The sequence below is a fragment of the Cryptomeria japonica genome, chromosome 4 (genome assembly GCF_030272615.1).
Source record: "Cryptomeria japonica chromosome 4, Sugi_1.0, whole genome shotgun sequence".
In the NCBI taxonomy this organism is placed as follows: Eukaryota; Viridiplantae; Streptophyta; class Pinopsida; order Cupressales; family Cupressaceae; genus Cryptomeria; species Cryptomeria japonica.
Window position 1 is genome coordinate 267,908,779 of NC_081408.1, and position 17,757 is coordinate 267,926,535.

Here is a 17,757-nt window from a genome sequence, read left to right on the forward strand (position 1 = left end):
TTCCACCAATGACAACACAAATAACTTATCATCACCAAAAATCCATTAATATATCATCACCAATAGTCCATGAATATATCATCATCAACATTCCTTTATTGGTACACCATCATCTCCATCAGTTATGCTGACATGCCAACAATCTCCCTCTTTGGCATTGATGGAAACACCAAAAAATACAACACCAAAATCTCATCATGAAACCTGTTATATCATTGTTCGGTCATTAGCCATCAATCATTTTCTCTTTATGCTTCTCCCCATGACTGTTACATTTCTTCTCCAACTCAGCTGCTCCCCCTAAGGAGTAGCACACTTCTCATCAATGCACAGTGAAAGATGCTTCAATAGCATCCTAGTTGATCTTGGGTAGGGGTATAACACCTAAATTACGTCTGAGATATTCAAAGGTAGCCTTATGCAATGGCTTAGTGAATATATCATCCAACTGCTCTTTTCTAGATACATGCTCCACTCTCACTTTCTTTTCCTATACTCTTTCTCTCAGAAAGTTATACTTCAATTCAATATGTTTAGTCCTTGCATGTAGTACTAGGTTCTTAGAAATGTTTATAGCACTCTAGTGTTATCACAATATATAATCATCAGTTCTGTTATATCATTCTTGAAACCTTCCAAGACATGTCTCATCCATATGGCCTATGTACAATTCATTGATGCAGCTACATATTATGCTTTAGCTGAGGACTAAGATATACAATTTTATTTCTTACTAGTCCAAGATACTATTCTGCCACCTAGAAAGAATGCACCACTAGTTGTGTTCTTTCACTCATCTACGTTCTCTACCCAATCAACATTAGTGAATACCTGCAAATAAAAATTGCCTTTGTATGGATACCATAATCCATAATCAACTGTCCCTCTAAGATATCTAAATATCCTCTTTAGAGCTATCATATGTGTATCCTTAGGGCTCTTCTGAAATCTTGATACTAAACCAATTGCATGGGCAATATCCGATCTACTATGAACAACATAGTGCAATTTTCCAATCACGGACCTCTATTCTTTTTTATCCACAGAGGGTGAATCATCGTCTTTTGACAATCTGCGGCTGGTAACCATAGTTGTTATAACTAGTTTACACTCTTCCATTCCAAAGGTCTTTAACACTTCCTTTAGATACTTGGACTGACAGATAAAAATAACACCTTTTAGCTCTTGGACCTACAATCCAATGAGGATTTGTATCTCACCTATAAGAGACATCTGAAATTCTTCTTCATCTCATCTACAAAAGTCATACTCATATCATCATTTCCACCAAATATAATGTCATCAACAAATACTTCTGCAATCAACCTCTTGTCTCCTTCAGTATTCAAATAAATATTGCTATCCTCACCGGTTCTCTAGAATCCTATCTTTATTAGATGTGCATGAAGTCTTTCAAACAATGCCCTTGGTTCTTGCTTCAATCCATATAATGCCTTATATAGTTTACATACCATATCCTTATCTTCGGTCAATGCAAACCCATCTGGTTGTTCAATATACACCTCTTCTTCAAGAATACCATTTAGAAATTCTAACTTAACATCCATTTGAGACTTTAAAGCCTTTAAAAGCTGCAAATGCAAGTAGCATCCAAACTCCTTCAAGCCTATCAACCAGTGCAAAGGTCTCTCCATAATCTTCACCTTCTTCTTGTGCATACCCTTTGCATACTAGTCTTTCTTTGTTTCTAACAACTTCTCCATCTCCATTCAACTTGTTTCTAAATACCCATTTTGTACCAATCACATTTTTATCATTAGGTCTAGGAACAAGTAAACATGTATTTTTTTTCCCAATCTGATCAAGTTCTTAATTCATTGCATTTAACCAGTCATCATCCTTAAGAGTTTCTCTAACTGTCTTCAGTTCAACTGTAGAAATCATACGAGATTTATCTAATTTTCCTTCTAGTTTGTACTCCAGCATTGTTGTCACCTATGATCTGGTCTTCAAAATGATTTAGCCTTACATATCAAGGAATTACCTATCCCAGTTCAACAACCTCTTCTTGTTCTTCATCTTCTTCATCTACTGGTTGAGCATCTTCCACTGCACTGTTTAGCTCAACATCTTTCTATACATCTAGTTCAATAAACACAAGTTTTTGTTCATCATCAGACTTATCAGGAATTTCATCAACCTTTACATTCACACTCTCCATAATCTTCTTTGTCCTTTTGGTGTAACACTTGAAAGCTTTTCTCTTAATGGAGTAGCCGTGAAATGTTTCTTCATCACTCTTAGCATCAAATTTACCAGTATAATCATCTCTTTTTATAAAACATCTACTACCAAAAACTTTGAAGTAACTAACACTAGGAGCTCTACTATACCGTAACTCATAAGGTGTCTTATCATTACCTTTCTTAACTAGTACCCTGTTCAATTCATAAAATAAAGTACTAACTACTTCTCTCCAAAACATCTTAGGTAGATCTCCCTATATGAGCATAGTCCTTGCAGCTTCAACAATGGTCTGGTTTCTCCTTTCCACAGTTCCATTATGTTGTGGTGTCCTTGGAGAAGAGAACTGCCTCTTAATTCCATTTTCATCACAATATCTCACAAAATCATTAGATGTAAACTCTCCACCCCGGTCAGATCTCAGGAACTTAAGATTGCTACCAGTTTCCTTTTCTTCTAAGGCCTTGAATGCCTTGAACTTGCTGAAAGTATCAGAGTTTTCATTCAAAAAAGTAACCCACATCATTCTAGAAAAATGATCAATAAATATCATGAAATACTTGTCACCATAAAAATTTCTAGTCCTCATAGGACCACATAAGTCAGTGTGCACCGAATCTAGAATATGCTGAGAAGAAAAATATTTGCTCTTAAAAAAAGGTGTAGTCATCTTACCCAACTGACATTCTTTACACAACACATTGTCTGTTTTAACAAGTTGTGGCATACCTCTCACCATACTAGATTTATTGTCCTTAATCACATTATCAAAGTTCACATGAAAAAACCTTCTATGCCATAACCAACTATCTTCAACCTTAGCAACCAAACAACTATTCACATTAGCATTTAGATGCAATAAGTTACCTTTAGTTTTCTTACCAGTAGCAATCAGTTTTCCTTTGCATCCTAAGATCCTGCAAACTCCATTATTAAACTTAAGATGATAACCTTTGTCATTCAACTGACCAACACTCAACAAGTTATGGTTTAATCCTTCAACCCAAAATACATCATCAACATTACTTGTACCATTCAAAGATGTAGAACATTTACCTTTAACCATACAAGGTGAATTGTTTCCAAATCTTACTACACCACCATCAAATTCTTTAAGAGAAATAAACTTGTTCTTATCACTGGTCATGTGGTGTGAGCAACCACTATCAATAATCCATTCATCATTATTGTCAATGCGAGATACTAAAGCCTTCTTATCAGATAGATCTTCCATATTAACAATAAAGACAATCTCCTCATTTTCTTCATCCCCATATTCCTCATCAGTGGAACCTTCATCAACTACAACATAACATTGTTTCTTTCCTTTTCCCTTATATTTTATAAACTTTTCCTTTTAATCATTATTAGGATAGTGTCCAACAATGTGTCTTATCTGTTTACAAGAAAAACATTTAAGAGGCAACTTACCTTTGTACTTACCAGTGCCTCTAGGAAGTCTTTTAGCCAATAGAGCTTCAAACTCCATCAGATTACCTTCATCATCCAAATCAGCTTTACTACCGCCAAGATGACTTGACCTGTATTCATGACTTTGACAAACAACTTTTCCTTTCCTTACCAGTACACTAGATACATCTACCTTAAAAGAAGATTTTTTCTTAGGTACACTATTATCAAAACTATTTAACTCAAAGGCAATGAGCTTACCAATCAAAGAATCAACAATAACCTTATCCTTAGTAACTGACCTCAACTCTTGAATAGCAGACACTCTGATGGCATAGGTAGGCACTAGGGTTCTAAGTATCTTACTCATAACAATGTCTTCTTCTATAGTACCACTGACACTTGATTCCACCGACAACTTCTTTAATCCTCTGTCCATACTAAGTAAAATTTTCACCTTAAATCATTCTCATATCATCAAACTTTCCTCTAAGACTCTCTTCTTTAGCCTTTTGAACATTCTTATCACCACCATAAATTAATTCTAACTTCTCCCAAAATTAAAAAAGCAATCTCTAAACCATGGACATCAATATATTTAGTATCAGCTAGTGTACTTGCTATAGCTTCCAATGCTTGAATGTTTTCTTGCTGCTCCTTGAATTGATCTGTAGTTAGAGGACCTGCAAGAGCTACATACTGAGTAATAGCATGCTGCGAAAATTGAGCACCCATACCTTTGATATATATCTTCATTCTATCACTCCATATCTGGTAGTTTTTATTAGTGAATTTGGGACCCTCCTTCATCATCTTTCTTGGATTTTTTCCTCAAGCGGTTAATCTTCTACACAAAGAGGACCTAACGCTCTGATACTGATTATTAATGTGAGGATATAGATAACACTGAGAGGGGGGTGAATTGTGATAATAGTAAACTAAAAATTTTCACCAATCTGAAGAATACTTCACAAAACAATTCATAACCAATATCAGTAGTTGATCTAACAATCACCTACTGTAGAACTACCAAACTAATATCGGTAGCAACTTGAGTGTTCATCACTAAGAAGATATAGTAAAGACATCAAATGCATAACTTGACAATCAATCCAATAAATGAACACAAGGATTTTTCATGTGGAAACCCAAATGGGAAAAACCACGGTGGGAATTGATTTTGCACTCTTTTTGGAATGCGCCCTGTTAGGAACCTAGCCTGGTTAGGAGCTTTACAACAATGCCTAGTTAGGAGAAGACCCTATTAGGAGTCACCTGGTCAAGGTATTTTACACCTTAGCTCTGTTAGAAGCTTTACCCTATTAGGAGTAACCTCGCTGGAGGATTTAAACTCAAGTTGTTGAGCTTCTTGGTTAACGGATTTATACTATCAAGACCTACCCGGTTAAGGGATTTTAATGCTACTGCAACTGTTAGGAAACAACACATAAATTGATCTGGACTCAACACTTCATAGCTTGCTATAACAGATCCTTGTCACCTACAATCTTCTTCTCTCATGCAAACATCTCAATCTGTTTCGACACATACATACACACTTCTCTGATTACCAACACACTCAACCTTCTCAAAGTTGACCTAGATACATTTTACAATTAGGTCAATTACAAAACCCTAACCTACAATGAATGTACATCATAGATCATATCAGATCATTATAAATCATTACAAATCATCATACACATCATTACAATAAACTAAAATACAATTATAGTTGTTGAATGATCATAACTCATTACCACACATTGATTTGATAAGCTCTCAAACCCTCATCACATTCTGCTAAGCACTTTGTTGCTTCCCAAGAAATTTAATTCTTGAACATTCCAAAACAACATCTTTTCTTTTCACACAAATTCTGACACATCATCATCAACTTATGAACATGAAAATAATCACTGCCAAACCATAAATCATCACCAATCAATGATCTTGATATCGATTGTCAAACCATAGATAATTGTACAATAGTGCATTAGAAACTTGACTTCCGGTTCTCCAAACATGGTGTGGTTAAGGTCATAGACTCATTATGATGTCATAAGCACACATTCCAAACCACAACACTTGACTCAACACGGATCACTACCGCAACCATCTCCTTCTTTGTTCTGTTTTATCGGTTTACTACTACTTAGCAGTTTTTCTATCCAACTCAGTCCAATTCAATCTATTATCGGTTAGAATTAATTAGTAGACTTAGATGACATAGAAAGCATAAAAAAACATGGACAAATATGGTTGCCATCAATGACAACACAAATAACTAATCATCATATCATAGTTATATCATCACGAGCAGTCCATTAATATATCATCACCAATAGTCCATCAATATATCATCATCAACACTCCTTTATCGATACAGCATCATCTCCATCAATTATGTCGACATTCCAAGAAAAGAATCATTAGAGTAGTGAAGGAGAGGTCAAGTATTTATTTTTTGTTGAGTCATTCAAGGTGGCATCAATGCTCAAGTTCTTATGAAAACATCCATGAATCTCAACATGACTTCATCAACCTTTGGAAAATGTTTCTTAGCCATAGTGTCTATCATTTATGAGTGCATATTTTAGACAAAAATTCCTCTCTTCTTCACATTTATAGTTCTATACTTAATGTTTGCATATATGTATTTTATTGACTGGAATAAAATACATGTGTCTCACACAACAAGCCATGAGACTGAAGAAAAAAATGGACTTGCTCATGATGGAGAGTTTGAAACGGCCCGTGCTTGGTTCTCCCGCATATTCCTTTGCATGCCCCCTTGTGGTGATTATTCTGTTGGATTTGTTAGGGAAGATGGTCCCTCATGGGCATTAGTGGCCACTAGGGGCGCTCACCAAGACATTAAATGTTGTTCTGCTAGGGTTCCTTCTTCATGCAAAGGGGTTGGGAGAGGGTTTATCTTTGTCTCCTGTGTCATTTTTTTTAACGTGCATAAGGATTCTAAATAGGAAATTGTGAATAATGTGAAGGTCTTCATGGAGCATAGTGCTATCTATAGATTCAAGGGTATTTGGCCAAGCCTCTTGGAGCTACACAAATGGATTTCCTAGCACTGGGATCCCTTCATTTATCATACAGTTCACATATTCCCTATGGCTAAAGGTTTCTTTGTTGCTAAATTTGAGGATGCTAATGACAAAAGAAAAATCCCTGTAAAAGTTTTTTCTATGAGAAAGATAATATGCCGGTGTTGGGCAACCTTGGCACTCTGATTTTAATCCCTTTCAGAGATGTTCAACAAAATTCTAATATGGGTTAGGCTTCCTTACCTTCCTCTACACTTGTGGATTGATTCTCTCTTTGAGGAAATTGGTGATGCTATTGGTGGCTTCATTATGGTGGATAATGACTTCTATGGGCTTTATCATACTATGTTTGATCACACTCTGGTTGAGCTAGATGTTTCTAGGGGTCTACCAGCAAAGATTGTCATTAACTCCTCTTCTTGAAGTTGGGTCCAAACCTTGGATTATGAGGGTATTTCTTTCCGGTGTTGTAGATTTTTTAAAACTATTCATGCGGTAGGGAATTCTGGGATTGAGAAGAAAAATTCTTTGGCTTCATGGTGGTCAAGGGCCTCTCACCAGCATTATACGGTTATGACATCTCCTAATGAAGTTGGGGTTTCTACTTTGGCTAGATTAGATTCCTTAGGGACAATGAAAGATTCTTTGATTGCCACTAAGGATTCCTCTATGATTCATGATGATGTGATACTGAATGTTGTTGTCCCCTCTACTAAAAATGGATTGTTTCCTCTTACCTCATCGGTTTCTTCATGTGTTGATACAACTTTTTCCCCTCCTGTTAGTTGTGATCTTATGTCCATGATTGTGGTATCTCTTACCTCGCCGACTTCTTTTGAGGGTGCTGGCACAACTTCTGCTGGTTGTGTCTCTGTGCCTGCAATAGTTGTTTCTCCCTCTTCTGGCACCCTTTTTTCCACTCCAGAAAGATTGGTGATGGGCCTTTTGGATTGGTCTATTGCGACAGCTAAAGTTGAAGATGGTTGGATTATTGTTAATGGAAAGCATTCAAAGACGTCCAAGCCCTCTTTTATATGACTCTTCGTTCCTACAAGGCCAAATTTTGAGGGCCCTTGTAGTTGGTTGTTTGGGTTGGTTTTATTGGCCCTCTCTTTGTCTGGTTTGCCTGTTGTCTTTTGGGGCATTCCTTATCTTTGTTTTTTGTTGTTCTAGCTAGTCGGGCTTTCAATGATTTATCTTTCTTTTAATCTAATGTAAAGGGTTTCAGGGGCCCTTCAAAACCTATTTTCACTTAATCAAAAATAAGCCATGAGACTGACTTTGCTTAGTTTGATACAAATAGGAACTAAAATATGCATGAGAGATTAAATTGAGAAGGAAAAAAATAAACATCTAGAGAAGGTAACCACCCATTGCCTGAATGATCGGTACTATCGATTTGATCTACTCCCAATTTCTTTGCCTTACTCCTCGTATATCCTTGGTCTTTAGATGTCTTGTCTCCTACATTTAGTGAAAGCAATGAATTAGATCAAAATTTCTAATGAATGAAAGGCTACAACCTGTACATGCACACTTTCTCATGCATACATTTGTTAATCCCTATATGTATCAGGTATAATCATGTTCATTTTTAGCATGTGGGGTAAAATGTGGCTCCCACAAGGGTTGAGCCCAACATGCTAGCATATTAAAACCAAGCAGTGCAATAACAAACTGAAAGTAGGAGTTACAAAGTACATGATATATTTCAAAGGTCAAGTGCAGATTCAATATTCTATTTATTTTTGGACATGACCTCCTTTTTCTTTGCCTAAAAGTTCATATTAAGGAGAAAAATATGGTCAATATCCAAACAAGGTAGAACATTGCTAAAAGGCATTGACATTGTTCCATTCTGGAAAAGAATATGAGACGAACAATCAAAATGTAGCTAGCTCAGAATAGTTTAACAAGGGTTGAGTATTAAAAGAGCAGTGAGTGATCAGAGATCAGAGACCATTCTTTATTAACAACCCTATATCTTGAAGCAATGAAATATCTTTAAGAGCATTGACAATGTTAAAATAATTAAAGCTTTCAAATCAATGACAAATATCAACATATAAATGAGAACAAAATATGATAAAGGGCAGTAATATGAGACCTTGGAGCAGCATGCTAGATACAAAATAACATACTTGTGCAAGACTCAAAGAATCTCTTTGTCACAAAGTGCCAAAGGATATTATATGAGGTGGATACCAAGATGTAGAGATCACATCCATGTTTCAAATCAATAAATTATTGTTAGTATTTTAGCTAAATAGAAATATCATTCATGATAGACAAATAGAAGATATACAATAGTGATTCGCAATAAGAAGTAGAAGATGATTTTCCAGCTTCATATTACAGCAAGATATCAAAATATAAAAGGAAGTAATTGAGTATCTTTGCCAAACTTCAAGAGCAACTTCAAGAAAATAAAATAGTTGCCACAACTACAGAAATATGTGCAAATTCATTTCAAATATATCACGAGTTTTAATAAGAGTATTTATTTTAAGTTCATTATGAATCATGCACAAAGACAATATAAAGTAATATGATAAGTGGCATGCATTTGTTCAAGCTAGCACACAAAATCATAAACCAAAGCAGATCATCAACTATGGAATAAAAGATCAAATCACAGAGATTATGAGTTGTCTTAAGAAAGCATGAAAATAGCAACATTTCTAGTAAGTGGAAAGATACAATATCAATAAGAATCAAAGAAGCATCATGGAATGCCAAAGAACAATCAAAAACATAAATAGATATATTTTTCCTGGAAGAATCTACATATAAGAACAAGAAAACAATAGACAATACAGGTGCCTTGTATAATAAGAATAACCTTTTCCAGATTTGGGCACTGAATTACCAAAGAAAATCATATCAAAGATAGGAGGTTCAAAAACTATGATGGTCTGTCAAGTGTTTATTCTCAAAACTGGCATGGTATCAAAACTCAGAACTCGAATCTAAGATAAGATCAAGAGTGCAAAATTCAAATATGACAAAATGGTTTCAAAACAACAACGGAGTCCACACATGAAATTGCAAACAACAATGATGTTGATACTGATTTTAGCAACGATTGTTATGAAAAGAGAATGCTGAGTAGATTGACCAACAATAGATGAATGAAGAGTAATAAAAACAACAAAGAGATGCTTTGCATATATTGTAGGTTATAGGACAAATGACTGTGGTTCCAAAATATAAACAGATAGAACCCGCATGATGGAGCTAGCTGAACCTACAAAAAACTCTGTTTTTGAAGGTGCATCAAAAGCATGGCCGTATTCTTGTCTTTCTATTTCAAAAGAAAATGAATAGATTTTAATAAAGCCTTAGCTAAGCCAAGAAGATAGTGGAGTATTAAAGGAAATTTTTTTTTCTTCTAAGACAAAGATATTCCCTTTTTTCAAAAATATTAGGGTTTCAAACAAAATATGCCTGCGAATTTATAAACAGAGAACCCATTTCTTTTCTGTAGAAGTAGAAGATTTACAAGAAAATGATGAAACACATCATGGAAAACTCCAAGAAATGATGACATTATTTTAAGTAAACTTAGATTTTGGAGTTTTAACTTATTAAATAGTTACGAAAATGCAAGGAAAGTCCATCTAAAGCTTACCTTGAGCCAAATGGCAGTAAGAAAGAGTCACTGTGGAAGTTAGGCCACAATCAGAGCACATCAAACTCTAGTTTCTCAGTGTCCTTTAGAAGTTTTCAGGAGGTAGAAAGATTCAAATGATAGAGAAATGAGGAATATTTTGGTGATTCCTCGATTTAGGGTTTTGTTGATTAGCTAAGAATGTTGACCATTTTTGGTGGCATTTTATTTAAAATGCAGTGTAAAACTAATACCCCTGTCACCTTTGTAATGACATGTGTAGCCTAGACATTTTATGCCTGAGGATTTTATTTTGCAAACCTCATAGTATATACAACTTAGCATTCCCCATGGTCTTGATGACCCTTATTTTACCTCCCATATCACTTGAATGTGAGTGGTCTTATTTATTTTGCATAAGTATATTTTGTAAAACATATGAGTTACTTGGCATTTTTATAAGCCTTTAACTCATTTTGTTATTTTTAATGCAAAAGAGAGGGCATATAGGGTTTTTAAGGATTAGTTGACACCATGTGGAGGGTATCTAGGAAGTTCTTGTTTGTCTTTGAGATATTTTAGAGGGTAGTTTGGGATGCCTTTATGTTTGAGAAAGTCAGGCTTGATTTTTTGACCCATTTGGAGACCTTTTGGCAGGAGTATAGGTCCTATTTTTTGGGCTTTATGAGGACATTCGAGTTGAGACAGTTGAAGTTCCTATCTTCTTAGATTTTAGTATGGAGTTTGTGGTGACTCCATATAGTCAATTTTTGACTTATTCTATTCAATTATTGATTATTCAAATTTGGAGACTTAGTGACTTTTGTGAGTCCTTGGTTCATCTTGGCATACTTTTGTAACTCTGAATTTATGATATATATAGAAGCTACCTTGGAGGCATATAGCAGAGTAGTTTTATCTTCTTATTACTTGAAGAGTTATGTTTCATGTGATTGATCAAATTATTTAGTAAATTTTATGTGCCTTCCTAATAATTTTGTCTCTCTTTTGTACCTTATCAGTGAAACTGTCATGTGCAGGTTACAAGTTGTGTGTATGTTAGTGATATGAGCTTATTTTTGTGAAGTCTCCTTCCATTGTTGAGAAACAATCATTTAGACCTTCTTTTGAAATACTTATGCATGTGCATGTTAGATAACTTGTGTGAGGTTGATACTTTTTTTCCAAGTTTTCCAAGAGTTTCAGTTTTCTAAGTATGATAAGTTTAACAGTTTGTTGTATCACTTTGTCATTTTTATCAGTTAACAGTAGTAGGCATTACATTTTTTTTCAAGTTATCTTTTTACCTTATCCTCATAAGATCAGTAGTTTTAGAGTGATAACCAGCTAGGAACCGGCCTTATCTAGAGATTCACTCCAACTTCTAGGTTACCCACAACCTAGGAGTTATTTCATGTTTCTCTGAAGTATTAAGTTTTGCAACTTGGCGAGGGTGCAATTTTAAGAGAATAGTTTTTGGCACTCTCGCTAAGACTATTGGACTGTTTATAGTGCATAGAACGTCACTTTGGCTATTGTTTTGGTATGAATAGTAGTCAATATAACTCTTTTAGAATTTTTCCTTAGAATACCTAGCGACTCTAGGTTTTGGTGAAGAGATTTAGTGCATTTATAGCTTATGAGAAGATGAGAGGGTTTTGAATTTTTTCATAGTCAGAAGGATCAAGATATCATTAACAATAGGGTTGTTATAATTATTGTAATGTTCCTCAATACTAGATTACAAGAACGATGAGAGGAATAATAGAAAAGAAACCAAAAGATTGTGTCTAAATTGATAAGTAGGGAAAATTGATAACCATTTTTAGTGCTAAACTACCCATCCGAAGTAAAATATTGCATAACTTAACTACACCCACCCAAATGGGTTTAAGGGAGTCTTATTGGAAACAATGCAAGAAACTAAGAGAGGAAGTATGAATCAGTTTTCTCACAAAAATTTACTAATCTCAATAACAACTTAACTCAAATTTAGATCTAATTAATAATAGTGAATGCAAAGATCAACACCACATCAATAACACACATAACACCAAGATTTTTGACGCGGAAAACCCAGTTAAGGGAAGAACCACAGTGGGATTGAGACCCACAATATAATTATATCATGTTAAAAGTATAAGAATATTACAATGGGGAATGCACATGCATTCAAGAACAATGCCTAGAGCTCTGCTCAAAACAACAAAGGGCTACAACCCCAGGAAGGCTCATTGCCTTAAAAATAGAATCTGATTACATCTGAAAGGTTGTGAATCGATAAAATAACATCTCCAATAACTGGTTACAGTTCTAATTATGCACATAACACAAAATCTTCTCTTTCACACTTCTTCACAATTATTTGTCCTTGTTCTCTGCTACTGAAGGATTAAAACATTATTTGCACATGAAGATGATACTTCTGAGATGATCATTATATATATTTATACAAATCATCAACCTATATTTCAAGGTGGGCTCGACACTCAACATACATTACAAAATATGATCACACACACTACAACATTCTGAGTGGATCAATACAATGTCCGCTAGGGCATAGCATGGACCTAAATCACTGTCTCAAACATGCGACACCTCTAATAATCATCCTACAATCATCTGCAACATGCTACAAGCATTCGATCGGCCAAGAAAGTCGTATAATACAAATAACATCACCAGATCAAGAAAATGATTAATAATGCGCATGACGATCAATGTGGACCATCAACACAAATAGGGCATGATCTAGGAACATCTACAAGCAACATTAATTACACTAGAAACAACAACACCAACTCAAATTACTAGAATCATCATCACCATTATACTGAACCCCAAGGACACAACCATACTGACTTTCAAACTAAAAGATTCACTTGAGAACCTCCAAATCATGAACCATCTAAATTGAGGAAACACTTGAACATCCCAAACACCCTGCCAAATCTGCACAACAAGATATTGCAATTCCGAAGCAATATGGAGTAGAATCTAGAACACCGAGCAACACTGAATAGAAAAAATAACCACAATACCAAATCTCATAACTCAATCTACTCATCATGTGAACCATTAAAACCTTAGCTAAATCAACTGGACATAAGAATCTCACAACCCTTTAATCCACAGTAACTCATCTACAACACACTGGCCAAAACAACTCATTTAATCTGACTACAACACTTGGAATATATAGAAGAATATGCTAACATCAATGACAACACATCATTCTATAAAAATTCTCAACAATATCCAACAATCTCCCCCTTTGGCATTGATGGCAACATATGAATGTGAAAAACAATCAATGCAAAGATACAAAATAATAAGCTCCAACAATCTCCCCTTGAGATCATGCACACAAATCAACACATAGCTTTCTCTCCCCCTTACGTAGATATGGAATTTTTTCACATGCTTCTGTCCCCCTTTGACATCAACGCAAATGGCTCACAAAAATGAACAAAACTCCCCCTTCAGCCAAAATCTCTCTTGTTGGTACATGATAGCCTCGATAAGATAAATGATTGAATGAGAGATAAATGAAGTCTCTCATTCAATCATCTATCTCATCGATAGACTAGATAAGGCTTTAGTTGTCATTCCTTGTCCGATGATTATTATAATTACTCTTCGATATGTTAAGTTTGGGTTTTATCTTATACTAATACTTATATGCATGATAACTCAAGTCTATGTAGATATTCACTTGTATACAATCTTGTTGTGATCGTATTCTTCAATCTATACATATATAACCCGCCAATAAATCCCGATTAACATCGGGTTCGTAACCAATGCCCAAACTACCGATTAACATTGGTTGTTAATCATAATGCATAAAATACCGATTGGTATCGGTTTTGTTTGTTAATTACATACACACCAATTGGTATCAGTTAAACGCACTTATGGTTTGAAGGGGCGCGATCAAGTAATATCTTGATTGGTCATTCTAATAGACATGACAGGTCAAGGTATTGCTTGATCTCCTTGATTATATATATATATCGATTAGTGATTGTGAGAAGAACATCAAAATTTATAAATGCTCTTTCTCATCTGCAACATACTAGATAATAATCAGATTTATTATACTAAGAAATAACATATACTTGAAAGGAAAAATAAACCTTGAATATAACTTGCATCTTGAATAGAAAATTGAATAACATTTACATGGTATCAGAGCTATAGTTAAATAGAACCTGAGGCTATTCAATTTTGTGGAAAATTCAAGACAAGCATATATTCAACATCACATTTCTCCAAATGGCTAGCACTATCAGATTCGAAGATAGACTCGGGGGAGGTGATAACTTCTCAGCATGGAAGTTCAGAATTAAGATGATTCTAAGAGAAAATAAAGTTGAATCATTTGTAAAAACAAAAACTATAGAGCCTGAGACTGAACCTGACAAAGCAACTTGGATATAGGGAAATAAAAAATCCATCAAAATCATAGTTGATGGGGCAAGGAATAATATTATGCCCAACATAAAGAAACATGAAACGACCTACAACATGTTCAAAGCACTTGAAGATGCATTTGAGATATCCAATGCTAGTAGAACCTTGGCCTTAAAGAGAGAAATAAATCATATAGCTATGATAAAAGGGGAGTAAGTCAATGCCTACTTCATATGGATATCAACCCTAAGGGATAAGCTAGCAACCCTTGGATATGAGATCCAAAGAAAAGAATTAACACTCATTGCTCTAGATGGGTTGCCTAGTATATGGGAAATATTTATCCAAGGCATCAGTGCAAGGGATAAATTTTCAAACATTGAAAGGCTAAAGGCAGATTGTCTATAAGAAGAATCAAGGTTAAATAAGAAAATGATCAAACAAAAGAATATAGCTGAAGATCTTCACGTCCTAAATACAAACTCCAATAAGAAAAGCAAGCAGAAACAATTTAGGAAGAAGAAAGGTCATCATGGCAAGAACACCTTCAAGAAGGATCTTTCACAGATTCAATGTTATAGATGTGACAAATTCAGGCACTATGTTACCAAATGTCTGGAAAGAGCCAAACAATAAGCCACATTTGCTAAAGCAGGAAAATCTAAAGGGGAAGATGACTCCGAGAAGTATGTACTCTACTTAGCACTTACAAACTAAGCATCAAACAAGGTTAACTCCTGGGTGATCGACAGTGGCTCATCCAGACACATTAAAGGGTTTAGAGAAGTGCTAGACTCCATGATAGAGGAGAATGATGAGGAAGTGACTATCGAAGATCTCTACACATCTAGTCAGAGGAGTTGGAACCTGCACCATAAAACTGAAGTCAGGCATATCATTGCAACTTAAAGGAGTACTTTATGTCTCAGGCATCAAGAGAAATCTAGTCTCCATATCAGCACTAGAGGATAATGGCTACAGAGTGACTTTCATGGACAACAAAGTGTTGGATTGGCCAAAGAAATCATCTATCAAGAAAGCTAAAAACATTGGTCAAAAACAAGGCTACTTGGATGAGTTGTGCACAGAGCCCAACCTAGCCCTAATCCCTGAAGCTATAGATGCTAATGAAGTTTGACATAGAAGACTAGGTCACCTGAATTTTTTGAGCTTTATCATCAATGGGAAACCTTGTCACAGGTCTAGCTAAGTTAAAGCAATATCATTCAGGGGCATGCAAGGGATGTGCCCTAGGTAAAAATACTAAGGGTGTTTTTCAAAATAGTACTAGGAAAACAAGCAAAGTTCTAGAGTTAGTTTATTCTAATGTATGTGGACCTATGTCCATACCTTCTTTAGGGGGATTTTTGTATTATGTAATATTTTTTGGTGACTACTCTAGGAAAAATTGGATCTACTTTCTGGAATGTAAAGAATCAGAAGAGATCCTTAATAGGTTTAAGGAATTTAAATTACTAACATAAAACTACTCTGGAAATAAAATTAAAACGTTAAGAACTGACAATGGTGGGGAATACACCTCAGATTTGTTTAAAGATTTTTGTAAAAATGCTGGGATTAAGAGGGAGCTTACTATACCTTATAATTCTCAACAAAAAGGGGTAGCTGAGAGGAAAAATAGGACAATTGTAGAAGCTGCCAAAGCCATGATTCTTGATCAGAATCTAAATACCAATCTTTGGGCAGAAGCAACCAGCACTGCTGTATATATACAAAATAGATGTCCTCACTCCCATCTTGAAGATAAAACTCCTGAGGAAGTCTTTACTAAAACAACGCCAGATATCAGCCACCTTGAGATATTTGGGTGCCATGTCTACATTCATGTATCTAAGGAGAAAATATTAAAATTAGAGCCTATTATCTAATAATATTTAGACGGAAGCAGTTAAGTTTAGCAGAAAGCCCACTGTGATTCATGCTTCTGCCACTGAAAATGGAGCTGCCCTTGTATTGTCAATTGATTTAGGAGGTAAAAGAGAATTTATCGCTGGAATAGTTGATGACAATGGTTGGGGTTGGGCCCTAGCAAAGTCCGTAGCTGCTACTGGTGCAAAAAATCTTGTTGGGACTTGGGTACTAGCCATGAACGTATTTGAAATTAGCTAGAAGCGTGGCAAGTTTGATGAATCATACATACTGCCAAACAGGTCACTGATGGAGATCTCTAAGATTTATCCTGTAGATGCAGTTTATTATGCCCCCGAGGATGTTCTTGAAGATGTACAATCAAATAAAAGATACGGTGCAGCTTCCAATTTGACTGTGCAGGAACTTGCAGAGTGCGTTAAACAAGATTTTGGAAGTATTGAATTTCTTTTGCATTCACTTGCAAATTGTCCAGAGAAAGAATCATTCCAGGATATGGCGATGGAATGAGCTCTACGAAATCTGCTCTTGAAACTGACACTAGGGTTTTTGCATTTGAAGCAGGAAGGCACTACGATATAAGAGTAAACACAATTTTTGCAGCTTAATGTTTGTTATAGATTAATCAGTCTCGACGAATCAAGGGATTTGTTTGCTATCGGTTGACATCTAGAAGCAATCATTTTTCCCTTGGTAAAGAATGAGTAACCTGTTACATTATTGTTCACATATTTTAGTTGGTTGCCAACATAAAGTATCTCTTTATCAGCACAAGACCTCATAAATCATAAATAGGAGGCCTTTCTTCTCCAAAGTCATTTTGCAGGTTTGATATGTCACACGGCTCAACTTAGTGGGTGATTTTTGTTCTTCGTCCGCAAGCTAACCTCAGGGGTTTTTGCTCTATTTTTGTTGTCAAATGTTTGTTCATAGGGTTTTCTGAAGATCAGGACATGCCAAGTCCTCCATCACAGAATGATAATGTTAAAAAGGTTAAAGGGGATGTTATTTTGTGAATTTGTATATGTCCTTATACATAATCGATATTCGGTTCGGCACCATTGTTATAAGTTTCGGTATGGGCATGGTTTACGGGATTTTGTTAGATGTTGTATCATGCTCATTAGCCTGGTCTGGGTCATTATGTAAATTAGGGTTGTG

At 35.3% G+C, this 17,757-nt stretch overlaps 1 pseudogene; it reads left to right on the forward strand.

The window, feature by feature from the left end:
- Positions 1 to 17,204, forward strand: part of LOC131074027 (enoyl-[acyl-carrier-protein] reductase [NADH], chloroplastic-like) — a 29,288-nt pseudogene extending 12,084 nt beyond the window's left edge.
- The last annotated feature ends 553 nt before the right edge of the window (positions 17,205 to 17,757 follow it).